This window comes from Tupaia chinensis, unplaced genomic scaffold (assembly GCF_000334495.1).
Source record: "Tupaia chinensis unplaced genomic scaffold, TupChi_1.0 Scaffold143572_1, whole genome shotgun sequence".
Taxonomy (NCBI): domain Eukaryota; kingdom Metazoa; phylum Chordata; class Mammalia; order Scandentia; family Tupaiidae; genus Tupaia; species Tupaia belangeri.
Genome location: NW_006203417.1, coordinates 62,092 through 74,700, shown reverse-complemented (window position 1 = coordinate 74,700; position 12,609 = coordinate 62,092). Strand labels below are relative to the sequence as shown.

The window sequence follows — 12,609 nt, the reverse complement described above, 5'->3', positions numbered from 1 at the left end:
GAGAGAGAGAGAGAGGAAGTGAGAAAGCAAGCCACCAGGTCCGAGACTTGAACCGTGGTCGACCATGTGGGAGTCCAGCACCTTTAACCACCATGCCACTTGCCGGCCCCACCATACGTCTTTAACACCCCTTGATTTTTGTTGTTGTTGTTGTTGTTGTTATAAAGAACACCACTGTTGGCTTTTATTATATAGGGCCAAATTGTATCTCCCATGTACCCAAATTCATATGTTGAAGTTATAACATCCTGTACCTCAGAATGTGATTGTATTAGGAGACAGAGTCTTTAAAGAGGTAATTAAGATAAAATAAGGTAAAATAAGAAGAGGCGATTAGAACACAATGCACATGGGACCAGAAGGTTCCATAATGGCTTTGTCGCTGGACTTCCATGTAGTTGACTGTGGTTCGAGTCCAGGACCCAGTGACTTAAACTCACACCAGGCGCATGTGCATGCGTTCCCAAGATCCCGAGAGGAGAATGAAGGAGAAGGGATTGCAGCTTGGCCATCCCCCTTGGGAGGGGTGATTTCTCACTTTCTGTCTCTCTGTCCCTCTTTGTCTTTCTGGCTAACGCATGTGCCCTATAGCAAAAGTCATTTAAAACAAACAAATAAACAAAACAAAAACAAAAAACACAATGCACAGTACAAGGGGTGACCATCTCTTAGCTAGGGAGAGAGGCCTCAGAAGAAACCAAACCCACTGATACCTTGATCTTGGCACCTCCCCTCTACAACTGTGAGAAATAAATTTCTGTTGTTTAGGTTACGTCTGTGGTATTTTGCTATAGCAGCTCTAGCAAATCAATACAGCTTCTCATTTATCTTGTTCCTAGGGATGCCATCGTTTATTATCCATCTCTACAGAGTCCTGCAGGTCAGAGTTCCAGCTTAACTATTCTAGACTTGCTGTCCATCGTGGTTATTATACTCACCTTGACTCTGAGTTCACTGTTAAAACTTGGCCTCTGCTACTTTAGATTCCTGTCATCCCCATCAAGACCAAGGAGCCTAATTGCACAGCAGTCTCCCCCATCACGAATCCTGACCCATAGAAGACTGCCACCAGTAGAATTTTTCAGCACTGCCAGTAACATTATCTTCATTGTCTTAACAAAATAGTTGTCCTCGCGGGCCCTCCCAGGGGACTTTGTCAACTGCTGTGTTTTCTGGTTTTACATAATAGAGCCATTCTAATTTACCCATTTCTGTGAACCTTTTGACCCCTTTCTCGGCCAAAGCACTTCCAACAACTCTCCTTAATTTATTGTATAGAGTCCTCGTATCCAAGTTTCAAGTTTACAGCAGCATACTAGGACTGGCTCCAGGGGTTCTTACCAGGATGTTCAATCCTGAGTCATGGGAGAGTGTTCCAATATCTATAAACTCTCCTATAATTCAGCTCTGTATTGCTTGCTGGTCTAGCAATCTCAAGATCCATTCCCAGTTTATTCTCCTCTTTCCTGCAAATCCAGATTCACAAGTCCTGCAACTATTCAGAGAACAGTCTCTTTTCTCTCAGAGTAGAAATTGTATTTTCCTTCTTGGGCCATGCTAGGAATTGTCCCTCATTATTCGTCTATACTAGAAGTGCACTGAGGTGGGGGCAGATCTTCTGGAAGACAAACATCATTCTTCTATGTAACTCTACCACTCTTACAATCTAGAATTTGATTTTTAGTTTAGAGTTCTTTCTTCCAAAAGAGATTTTTTAAAAAGATAAAAGTTTTTTTTATGAAGACCTTTATTTTCACAATGTTCCTTGACTTAATAGTTGGCTGGCCAAACTTAGCATTTTCTTCCTTTAGGGCTTCTATGGTCATTAACAATAGGAAGCCAATTCCATGAATCTTAAAATGTCTCAAAAGCTAGAGCTATCACATAGGCTTTTCTTCCTCTTGTTTTTGTTTTGTTTTGTTTTGCAAGTGAGAAATCACCCTCAGGAGGGATGGCCACACTACAGTCTCTTCTCCCCTGTTCTCTTCTAAGGATCTTGGACATGAATGCACATAGGGTGGGTATGATTTTCAAACTGCTGGGTCCTGGACTGGAACTACGAAGTTGGCCCTTTTGGATCCAGCTGCCTCAACCTCCACATCATCTGCTGTCTCTGCCTCCATTTTTTAAAAAATTGCCATAGGGCACACTTGTGGCTTTGCCAGAAAGAGAAAGCATTCCCAACGGGGTGTGGTCTCTGCAATCTCTTCTCCATTTCACCATCCTGTCCAGATTTGGGGCATGCATGTACATGCACCTGGCATGTTTTTCAAGCCATGGGGGTCAGGATTGAAAGCGTGGTTGACTATGTGGGATCTATCTCCCTTAATCATTAGGGAGGTCATAGGGCTGGCCAGCTTTCCTCCACTTATACCCCATCCCAATCTCAGAAATTATGATGTGAAAACATACTGGGGATTGGCACCACCCTGCTTACTATCAGTCAGTGACATTTTTCTTTTCAAGAATTTAAGTGGGAACCAGCAGTTAGCGTAATGGCTATGTCACTGGATTCCCACGTAGTAGACCGCGGTTCGCGTCCCAGACCCGGTGGCTTAAAACTCACGCCGGGCGCGTTTGCGTGCGTGCCCAAGATCCCGAGAGGAGAATGGAGGAGGAGGGATTGTGGTGTGACCATCCCCCCTGGGGGGTGATTTCTCGCTTTCTGTCTCTAATGTCTCTCTCTGTCTGTCTGGCGAGCGCATGCGCCCTACAGTGAAAATCTCTCCAAAAAAAAAAAAAAAGAATTTAAGTGATTCAATTCCAGAATTTCATCCTGAGGGTTTACTTCAAAGGACTACTCCTGATATTAACTGTCTTACTTTGGGTGAAACATAATCCTCAGATAAGTGTTTGAGAGAAAGTGGTTTATTTTGGAGGTAATCCCAGGAAGCAATGGAGGGAATTAAGGTAGGAAAGAAATGGAAAACAATACAAGATCTGTTAATGAGCAGGGTAGTGCTGTGGGCAACTGAGACTCAATTCCATTGGGATTTCAGGAAGACTAAATAGAGCATGCCCCAGAGTTTTCCACTCAGGGAACAAAAGAAACTGGGCTATTTTCCCTCCAGTCAGGTCCATCATTGATTGAGGGTTGGTCCTATGGGCCTTAACTCCTTAGCACTTCTGGCCTTCCTTGTACCTTGGCTAAGCACACTCCTGTGGCCTGAAAGTTCTTGGGCAGAGAAAGTTCTTGGGCAGAGAGTCGCAGGTGCTTGCAATAAGAAATCAGTGGCCTGTAAAGAAACAATGATTGCCTAGGGGAAAAATGGGAGGCGCATCAACAGAGTCAGCTGCAGTGGTGGGAGGGAGTTACTTTTCTTTCTTTCTTTTTTTTTGTAATTTCCAGAGGGTACGTGTGCTCCCAGAGAGAGACGAGAGTAGGAGGAGGAAAGAAAGCACTCCCCCCAATAGGGCATGATAATACTGCAGCCCCTTCTCCATTTTTCCAACCTGTTAGGATTCGGGGCTCAACATACTTCTCCAGCCACTGTGTCTAGAATTCAAACTGTGGGGTCAGCTACGTGGGATCCAGCTCCATTAACCACTGAGCCCTGAAGCTGCTCCTCACTTTTTCTTCATATAAACTTACATTCTTTTTCTGGTTGAGGTGAGCTTGTGCCTGTGCATGTTCCTAGGGGCAGGAAAATGAAAGATTTTCTCCTTTAGATTTTGAAATAGGTGGTTTGGTACTGCAGTCCACCAACGCTGTGCATGCTAGGGGTTTTCCCCTCAAATAGAGAACGGGATTAGATGTTGAACAGGAAAGAAAGAGGGAGGGAGGGTAGAAAGAAGGAAGGAAAGAAGGAAGAAAGAAAGGAAGATTCATGAGCAGGTCAGGTCTCAGTTATCTCTCTATAGCCCCTTGTACTTTAACCTTCTTATCACTCAGAGATGCTTTTGTCTGTAAATAACAGTATCTATATAAATACAATGGCTTAAATATATGGGTTTAGGGCCAGCTAGGTGGTATGGAGGGTAAGGTGCTGGATCTCACATGGCTGACTGCGTGTTTTGAGTCCTGGACTCAACACCTTGAAAATCACTCTGGGCATATGAGCTTACGTGTGCAAAATTCTGAGAGAAGAATGGAGGAGAAGAGATTGCAAAGTGGCCACCCCACCCCCACCCCATAGATGTTTTCTCATTCTCCTCCCCTCTGTCTCTCTTCAGCTAGCATATTCACGCTATAGGGGGAAAAAGGTTTATGGGTTTATTTTCTCATAGATCAGAGGTCAGGGACTGCTGGCATTTGTTCAGCAGCAGCTCAACAGTGTCAGGGGCTGATGGCTTTGCAGTTCTCTTGGCCTTTCCCTCAGTGCCACTAGATGACTTTTACATTTGCACATTCAAGGCAAGAAAAGGAAGAGATAGCATCCGTATCAAGAAAGCAAAAGGTTTCCCAAAGCACTCATGCAGAAGTTCCCTAGGACTGCTGTAACAAATTACCACACACTTCCTGGCTTAAAAGAATACACAGTTCGAGATGTTAGAAGTCCGTAACAAATCTTGCTGGACTAAAATCACAGGCTTACATTCCTTCTGGAGGCTCTAGGAGAATATGGGTTTCCTTGCCTTTCCCAGCTTCTAGAGGGGGCCTAAATTCCTTGACTGGTAGCTCCTCACTTCTCAGCCAATAGTCACATCTCTCTGACTTCTGTTTCTGTCACCACATTTTTTCCTGACTCTTCTGCCCCCCATCTTCCACATATAAGGACCCTTGGGATTCTTTTCTGCCTACCTGAATAATTCAGGTAATAATCTCCCCATTTTGAGATCAAGTGATTAGCAACCTTAGTTATATTTGAAACCTTAATTCCCCTTTGCTATGTAACCTGACATATTCACAGGTTCTGAAGACAAGAACATTTTTTTTGGGGGGGGAGAGTGTGGAAGGGCCTACCCAAATCCATTATGTATCATTGGCTAAAATTCCAACTGGATGAGACAGTAAAATGGGATTGGGTGTGAGAGTGGGGTCAGCTGAATGGCAGTGTCTGCCATACTTGCTAGCATGTCTTTGTTTGTAATTATATATTTATCGTATAATTTTCTCCCCTAGTAGGTCATGTATTCCATGAGAGCAAGGATCAGGTATGTTTCATTCACCATTTTATTTTCAGCATACAATGCAGTACCTGACACATGGTAGCTAGGTATTACAAATGGAGTCAGGATGGTTTAGTCTGGCTCCCTCACCTTCTGTCTTGCTTCTTATCATGCTTGAAGGCCACGGGGTAGACAACTTACAGTATTTGTTTTAGTGCGCTTGCATGCTTGTTATGTAATTATGACTTTGCTGTTTTATGCCACCGAATATAAGGTGCATGTTGTGTGTGACAGTTTGGTTTCAGCAATGAGCCACTGTTGTCTGCAGTCCCTTTAAGATAAAAGGAGCACTGCCCTGTACTGTGTCACCCAGTTTTGCCCCACCCTGCTATGCCCTGCTAGAACTACCTGCTCTGCTCAGCCTTGGTTCAGGCTGGTGGACCCTGATGGCCTTGGCTTGGTGGGGCCTTGGCTCAGCTTGGTTCAGCTCCACGCACTGTGAGCGCCAAGAGGGAGGAAGCACTCTGAGTGTTCTCCATGTGTGTTACTAACTCCAAGCGCCTCAAGCACGGCTATGTATGGACTTTGCAAGCCTAAGAGCTTTGTGGGCTCCCACTAAACTCAGCCAATAAGCAACATGACATCAGTGCATTGTGTCTTTTTCCAACTCCCTGCATCTCCGTTCGACTCATCCTTTGGAGGAATAAAGAAACTCACTAAACAAGCTGCTCAATATATTTTTAGTGCATAAAGGAATACATGAACAAGTATGCACACATGCATACATGCATATTCATTTCTTTTTTTTTTTCTTTTTTTTTTTGTTTTTGGAGAGATTTTCACTGTAGGGCGCGTGCGCTCGCCAGACAGACAGAGAGAGACATAGAGACAGAAAGCGAGAAATCACCCCCCAGGGGGGATGGTCCCGCCGCAATCCCTTCTCCGCCATTCTCCTCTCGGGATCTTGGGCACGCACGCACACGCGCCTGGCGTGAGTTTTAAGCCACCGGGTCCGGGACACGAACCACGGTCGACTACGTGGGAGTCCAGCGACATAGCCATTACGCTAACTGCTGGTTCCCACATGCATATTCATTAAAGCATTGAGGGGTCAGATAAGAACTGGAAACAATGTCACTGTTCATCTATAAAAATAGATTTAATAAATAAATTGCTTTGTCCACAATAAATCCCTAGTACATTTATTAAAAAAAATTTTGCCAGAGGGCCTTTGTGCTTGCTAGAGAGAGACAGAGACAGAGAAGGAAAGTGAGAAAGCACCCCCCTGTGGAATGGTCATACCAGAATCCCTTCTCTTTCATTTTCCCCTACTTTTGGGATTTTGGGCACACACACACACACCTGGTGTGTTTTTTAAGTCACCAGGTATACGACTTGAACTGCGCAGTTGGCCAGCTGGGATACAGCCACTTTACTTACCACTCCACTAACTGGCCCAATCCCTAGGAGACTTATACAATGAAATACTATACAGCCTCGATAAACAATCAGGTAGGTCTTAAATGCAGTGACATGAAAGAATGCTTATGATTTATCATTAAGGGAAAATGGAAATTGCATAACAGCACATATTGTATGAACTTATTTGACAAAGAATAAACTGGAGCTTATCTCCCCAGAGAAAAAAGCACATGAAGAACCAAAAGGAAGTGACCAGCAGTTAGTGTAATGGCTATGTTGCTGGACTCCCATGTAGTCGACCGCAGTTTGCGTCCCAGACCTGGTGACTTAAACTCACGCTGGGCGCATGCGTGTGCGTGCCCAAGATCCCAAGAGGAGAATGGAGGAGAAGGGATTGTGGCATGGCCATCTTCTGTGGGTGTTGATTTCTCGCTTTCAGACAGAAAGGGTGCGAGCGTATGCACCCTATAGCAAAAAACCAAAAACCAAAAACAAAACAAAACAAAAAAAAGAACAAAGAATCCAAGTTCTTGGCTTTTTTTTTTTTTTTTTTTTGAGAGGTGCTATAGGGCATGTGCACTCACCAGAAAGAGAGAGAGAGAGAGAGAGAGAGAGAGAGACAGAAAGCGAGAAATCACCCCCCAGGGGGGATGGCTACGCCACAATCCCTTCTCCTCCATTCTCCTCTCAGGATCTTGGGCACGCAAGCACAAGTGCACAGCATGAGTTTAAGTCACTGGGTCCCGGACTCAAACTGCTGTTGACTACATGGGAGTCCAGCGACACAGCCATTACGCCAACTGCTGGTCCCCTTGACTTTGAATTCTTACAGGAACACATACTAAGTACATTCCTATCTCATGGTCTTTGTACTGACTGTTCCTTCTGCCTATTAATACTCCTCCTCACACATTAAACTACTAATATGAATTATCATAATTGATAGCTTGCTCTGTTCGTTCATTGAGGTCTCTGTCCAATGTTGTCTTCTTAGAGATGTCTGTCTCTACCACCTATCAGAAATAGCATGCCCTATCACTCTCCATACCCTTGTTCTGCTTTATTCTTATGATGCTATATATGTATTTGTTTAATTATTTAGTGTATCTCTTCTCTTCTTAAACATAAGCCCCATGAGGCCAGAGATCTAGGTGATTCTGATGTAGGACTACCTCACTTTAGGAACCATGTCTAAGCTTAGAGCAGCAGTTCTCAAAATATGGTCTCCCAACCAGCAACATCAGTATCACTTGGGAGCTTGTTAGAAACGAAAAAAAAAAAAAAAACAACACAAATGATCAAGCCCCGGCACAGCCCTACTGAATCAGAAACCCTGGGAGTAGGGCCCAGCAGTCTGTGCTTTAACAAGCCCTCCAGGGGATTCTGATGCACACTGACATTTGAGATCCACTGACTTTGCTTTTCTTTTCTACTCAGCATTTCCCCAGCTCTCTTCTTAGATATCTTTTCCAGGTAGAAAGATGTACCAAACCTCCTACTTCAAAATCCAAAAAAGAAAACTTCCATCTCCCTGCCCCTTGGCATGTGCACTGGCATGTGCACTCACACGTGCTCACCTCAACCTGACGTAGAGAAGTGGAGGAGAAGGAATTGTGGTGTGACCATGTCCCATTAGGGTGTGCTTTCTCCCTCTCCCTCTCGGTCTGGTCTCTGTCTTGCTCTCAGATGAATGCATATGCATTCTGGCAAAAAAAAAAAAAAAAGATGTCAACTCGTTCCCCTGTTCTCTCCTCTGTGGTGCTCTTCAGAATGTTTGAAATAAGATACAAAAGCTGAAATACTGTATTTAACTTAAAATTTGCTTGAATTTCTCTGTCTAGAAAAAGGGCTAGGGCCAGCAGGTACAACGTTTGTTAAAGCAGTGGACTCCCACAGGGCTGACTATGGTTTCAGTCTTGGACCCAGCGGCTTGAAAATCATGCTGGGTGCATGTGTGTGCATGCCCAACATCCAGAGAGGAGAATGGAGGAGAAGGGATCGCATCATTGCCATCCTCCTTGGTGGTGGTGGTGGTGGTGGGGGGTGATTTCATACTTTCCCTCTTTCTGTCTCTCTCCTCTCGGATGAGTGCAAAAACCTAAAAAAATACGATATAATAATAATAATAATAAAAAAAAGACTGACCAGCATTTGGCATAATGGCTATTTCGCTGGACTCCCATGTAGTCAACCGTGGTTCGAGTCCTGGACCTGGTGGCTTAAACTCACACCAGGCGAGTGTGCGTGTGTCCCCAAGATCCGAGAGGAGAGTGGAGGAGCAGGGATTGCTCCTCCCTGGGGGGTGACTTCTCACTTTCTGTTTCTCTGTCTCTGTCTCTCTGGTGAGTGCACGCGCCCTGTAGCAAAAACCTCACCAAAAAGAGAAAAAGGGCTAATGAGCTTTCTGCAGAAGGCTAGGAAGTAAGTATTCTTGTCTTTGCGGGCCAGTCTGTCACAACTACACAACTCTGCTATCATAATGTGAAAGAAATGATAGACAGTATGTAAATGAATGAGCATGGCTGTGTTCCACTAAAACTTCATTTCTGGACACTGAAATCTGAATTGTTGGCAATCTGGTGGACATAATGTGTATGTAATATGAGGCTATTTTGTATTTCTCTGATTTTTCATTTTTCCTCTTCTTTGAAGTGCTTGACATGTCTTTTGTCCCTTTTTCTATCTGCTGAAGGCAAATCATTCCAGTGGACAGTAATCTTGGTCATTCACTTTGTATGGAGTGAAATAACGCCTGACATTTGGATATACAGTGAATCCTGGCAGTGGCGAATGTCTTGGCTCATTGGACAGAGGCATAGAAAGAGCAATGCTGGAATAGCAGTGGCAAGGATGTGTGGGAAAGATATGTCGATGGACCACTTGGAAGGGGCAGATCTTTGTGTTTCAAATGAACATCTGCCAAAGAACATCTATTGCAGAGGAGATTCTCAACAGCCAGGTGGATAAGATGGGCTGTCCTGTGGATGTCAGCATCCTTTCTCCTTGGCTGCTCCCCTACTCGTGCAAGGGGCCCATGGACTGGTAGTTACATAGGCAAGGGTGGAGGCTGTGTGGACCTGGCAGCATGGACTTCCGGTTATTTTCCACTGTGATGGTTGGTTTCCATGGTTGATTAAGCTACTGCCGCTGCAAAGTGCCCAAGGAGAGAACAGCTGAGACCAATGCTGATATATTACCAGTGACTGAAGGGACACTAGCCAGCCACCTTGTTGCAAGTTAATTGCATTGGGCCTCCTCCGCCTTGGAGGCAATAGTGAGATCCCTTGAAGGAATCAATACGTCATTCAATTTTGGGTCTGCCTTGCCTGCCTGCACTGCCTAACCAATCTTACTGCTTCCTCTTTTTTGTCACACTCCAGTAAACTCTTTACACTCATAACTCAGTTTCAGCTTCTGCTTCCTAAAGAATGCAATCTGTGTGGGACTGGCAGGGGGGGTGGGGGTTAGGGGGCCGGACTTCCACATGGTTAACCGCAGTTTGAGTCCCAGACCTGGTGGCATGCTTTTTCACTTCCCTCTCTCTCTGTCTCCTTCTGTATCTCTCTGGGCAAATTAAAGAAATAGAATTAAATAACTCATTCTTTAAAAAAAGAATGCAATCTGTGACAACGTTTTTGCTAAGGGGAAATGGGACATTTATAATGTGAGGCATGCATGGAATGGTGATTAGTCAAATTATCATCCATGGTGGCTTGACATAGGATGCAATTGGAGGACAAAGCTTTGGGAAATCAAGTGGCTAGAGCTTTTAGTCCCCATGGTGACAATGATGATTGCGTAGGATGTAGCTAAGGCTGTTTCTGATGACCCTGGAGAGCTTACACAGAAGGGAGGACAAATTGAAAGCCTTGAATGCACAACTTAGATCACAATGGAATATCAAAGAGCCTCAATGCTAGCATTAAGGTGGTTTTTATTCTCCTGGAACAGCAGGACTGATATGCCTGAATATCACACTTAGGGACTGATTATAAATGTCGTAGAGGTGCAGCAATTAAAGGCAGAGCCTGGCCAAGACACAGGCTAAGTTGAAGACACTCCTGAAAAAAGAACAGGACCCTAACATATTGGATGGAAATATTTGGACATAAACAGTTAAGTCCGAGAAAAATTGAACTTCCAGGGGACCATTAGATGACATGGTGGTTGGGACGCTGGACACTCCCATATGACCAACCATGGTTTGAGTTCTGGACCTGGTGGGTTGCTTTCTCACTTTCACTCTCTGTCTCTCTCTGGTCAAAATAAAAACTAAATGCATGAATAAATACAATTAAATAAGTAATTATTTTAAAAATTTAACTTCCAAATTGACTTGATTTTTTTTTTTTTTTGCCAGTAGAAACAGTACTACATCCTGGGAACCAGTAGTTAGCATAGTGGCTATGTCGCTGGACTCCCACATAGTTGACCGCGGTTCACGTCCCGGACCCAGTGGCTTAGAACTCACGCTGGGCGCGTGTGCGTGCATGCCCAAGATCCCGAGAGGAGAATGGAGGAGAAGGGATTGTGGCATGACCATCCCCTCTGGGGGGTGATTTCTTGCTTTCTGTCTCTATGTCTCTCTCTGTCTGTCTGGCGAGCACATGCACCCTATAGCAAAAACTTCTCCAAAAAGAAAAAAAAAAAAGAAAGAAACACACAGGTGTGGGCCTGTACCATAGCATAGTGCTTAAGGTAGCCAGATCCCACAGGGCTGACCACAGTTCATGACTTTTTTTTTTTCTTGAGAATTTTTGCTGTAAGGTGTGTATGCTTGCCAGAGAGAGATAGAGAGAGACAGAGAGACAGAGAGTCAGGGAAATAGAAAGCGAGAAATCACCCCCAGCGGGGATGGCCATGCCACAGTCCCTTCTCTATTCTCCTCTCAGGATCTTGGGCATGCATGCACACGTGCCTGGTGTGAGTTCTACACCACCAGGTTCAGGACTACAGTTGAGTAAGTGGGCTTCCAGCAACGCAACTGTTATGTCATCTGCTGGTCCCAAGGGCTGACCACAGTTCAAGTCCTGACCCCAGCAGCTTAAAAAATATGCTGGCCTCATATACGAGTACCCAAGACCTTGATGGGGTGGAGAATTGGAAGCAAAATGATTGAGGTGTAAACATGCCCCAATGGGGGTTGCTTTTCTCTCTGATGAACATACACACACCCTCTGGCCAAAAAGAAAGAAAGGAAAGAAGGAAAGGAAAGGAAAGGAGAGGAAAGGAAAGGAAAGGAAAGGGAAGGGAAGGAAAGGGAAGGGAAGGGAAGGGAAGGGAAGGGAAGGGAAGGGAAGGGAAGGGAAGGGAAGGAAAAGGGAAAGGAAATACCCAGGTGGTGAGAGGAGCACCAGTGTTATTGAAAAGCTCTGTGGCATATCCTCTGTCAACCAGAGATGGCGACGGGAGATGCTTCAGTGGAACTGGGCTCCCTGATTTCAATAAGAATGATAGGGTCCTGAAGGGTCCAGATGATAGTACTCAACTGTCAGAACTAAGGTGGATAAAAGGGAGCCAGCAGGTGGTGTAATGGTTATGGTGCTGGACTCCCACATGGTCGACTGCAGTGTGAATCTCGGACATAGAAGCTTGAAAATCATGCCAGGCATGTGTGAGTGCATGCCCAAAATCCCAGGAGGAAAATGAAGGAGAAGTTATTGCAGGATGCCAAACTTCCCTGGGGGGCGATTCCTCACTCAGTCTCTCTCTGGCAAGTGCCTTATAGCAAAAACCAAAAAAAAAAAAAAAAAAGGATGTAATTTACATAATAAAGTACAGGGAAGGGTAATAATCTATGTGTTTCACCTCCACCTGTTGCAGTGAGGGATTATGGAATTCCTTATGAATGAAATAGATGTGATATATTGAAGTAGAAAAATTCTACGTCTGCTAGATGCCTAGATTCTTGTTCTGTTGCCAGATCTACTAAGCCAGTTCATAGAGCTGAAGCTCCTTGATTAAGAGGGAGAACACTATCAATTAAAAATAATTATAGTAATAACAAATACAATTAAATAAAATTTTTTTGGAGAGGTTTTTGCTATAGGGTGCGTGCACTTGCCAGACAGACAGAGAGACAGAAAGCGAGAAATCACCCCCCAGGGGGGATGGCCACACCGCAACCCCTTCTCCTCC

General features: G+C 44.6%; 1 long non-coding RNA gene across 1 annotated transcript in view; it reads left to right on the top strand.

The window, feature by feature from the left end:
• The window catches only part of LOC114005212 (uncharacterized), an 18,217-nt gene extending 8,296 nt beyond the window's left edge, over positions 1-9,921 (top strand). Inside the window, exons 2-3 of the long non-coding RNA XR_003547089.1 lie at positions 5,063-5,094; positions 9,164-9,921. This is a non-coding gene — a long non-coding RNA (uncharacterized LOC114005212). The remainder of the gene's footprint in view (positions 1-5,062; positions 5,095-9,163) is intronic.
• Positions 9,922-12,609: the final 2,688 nt, after the last annotated feature.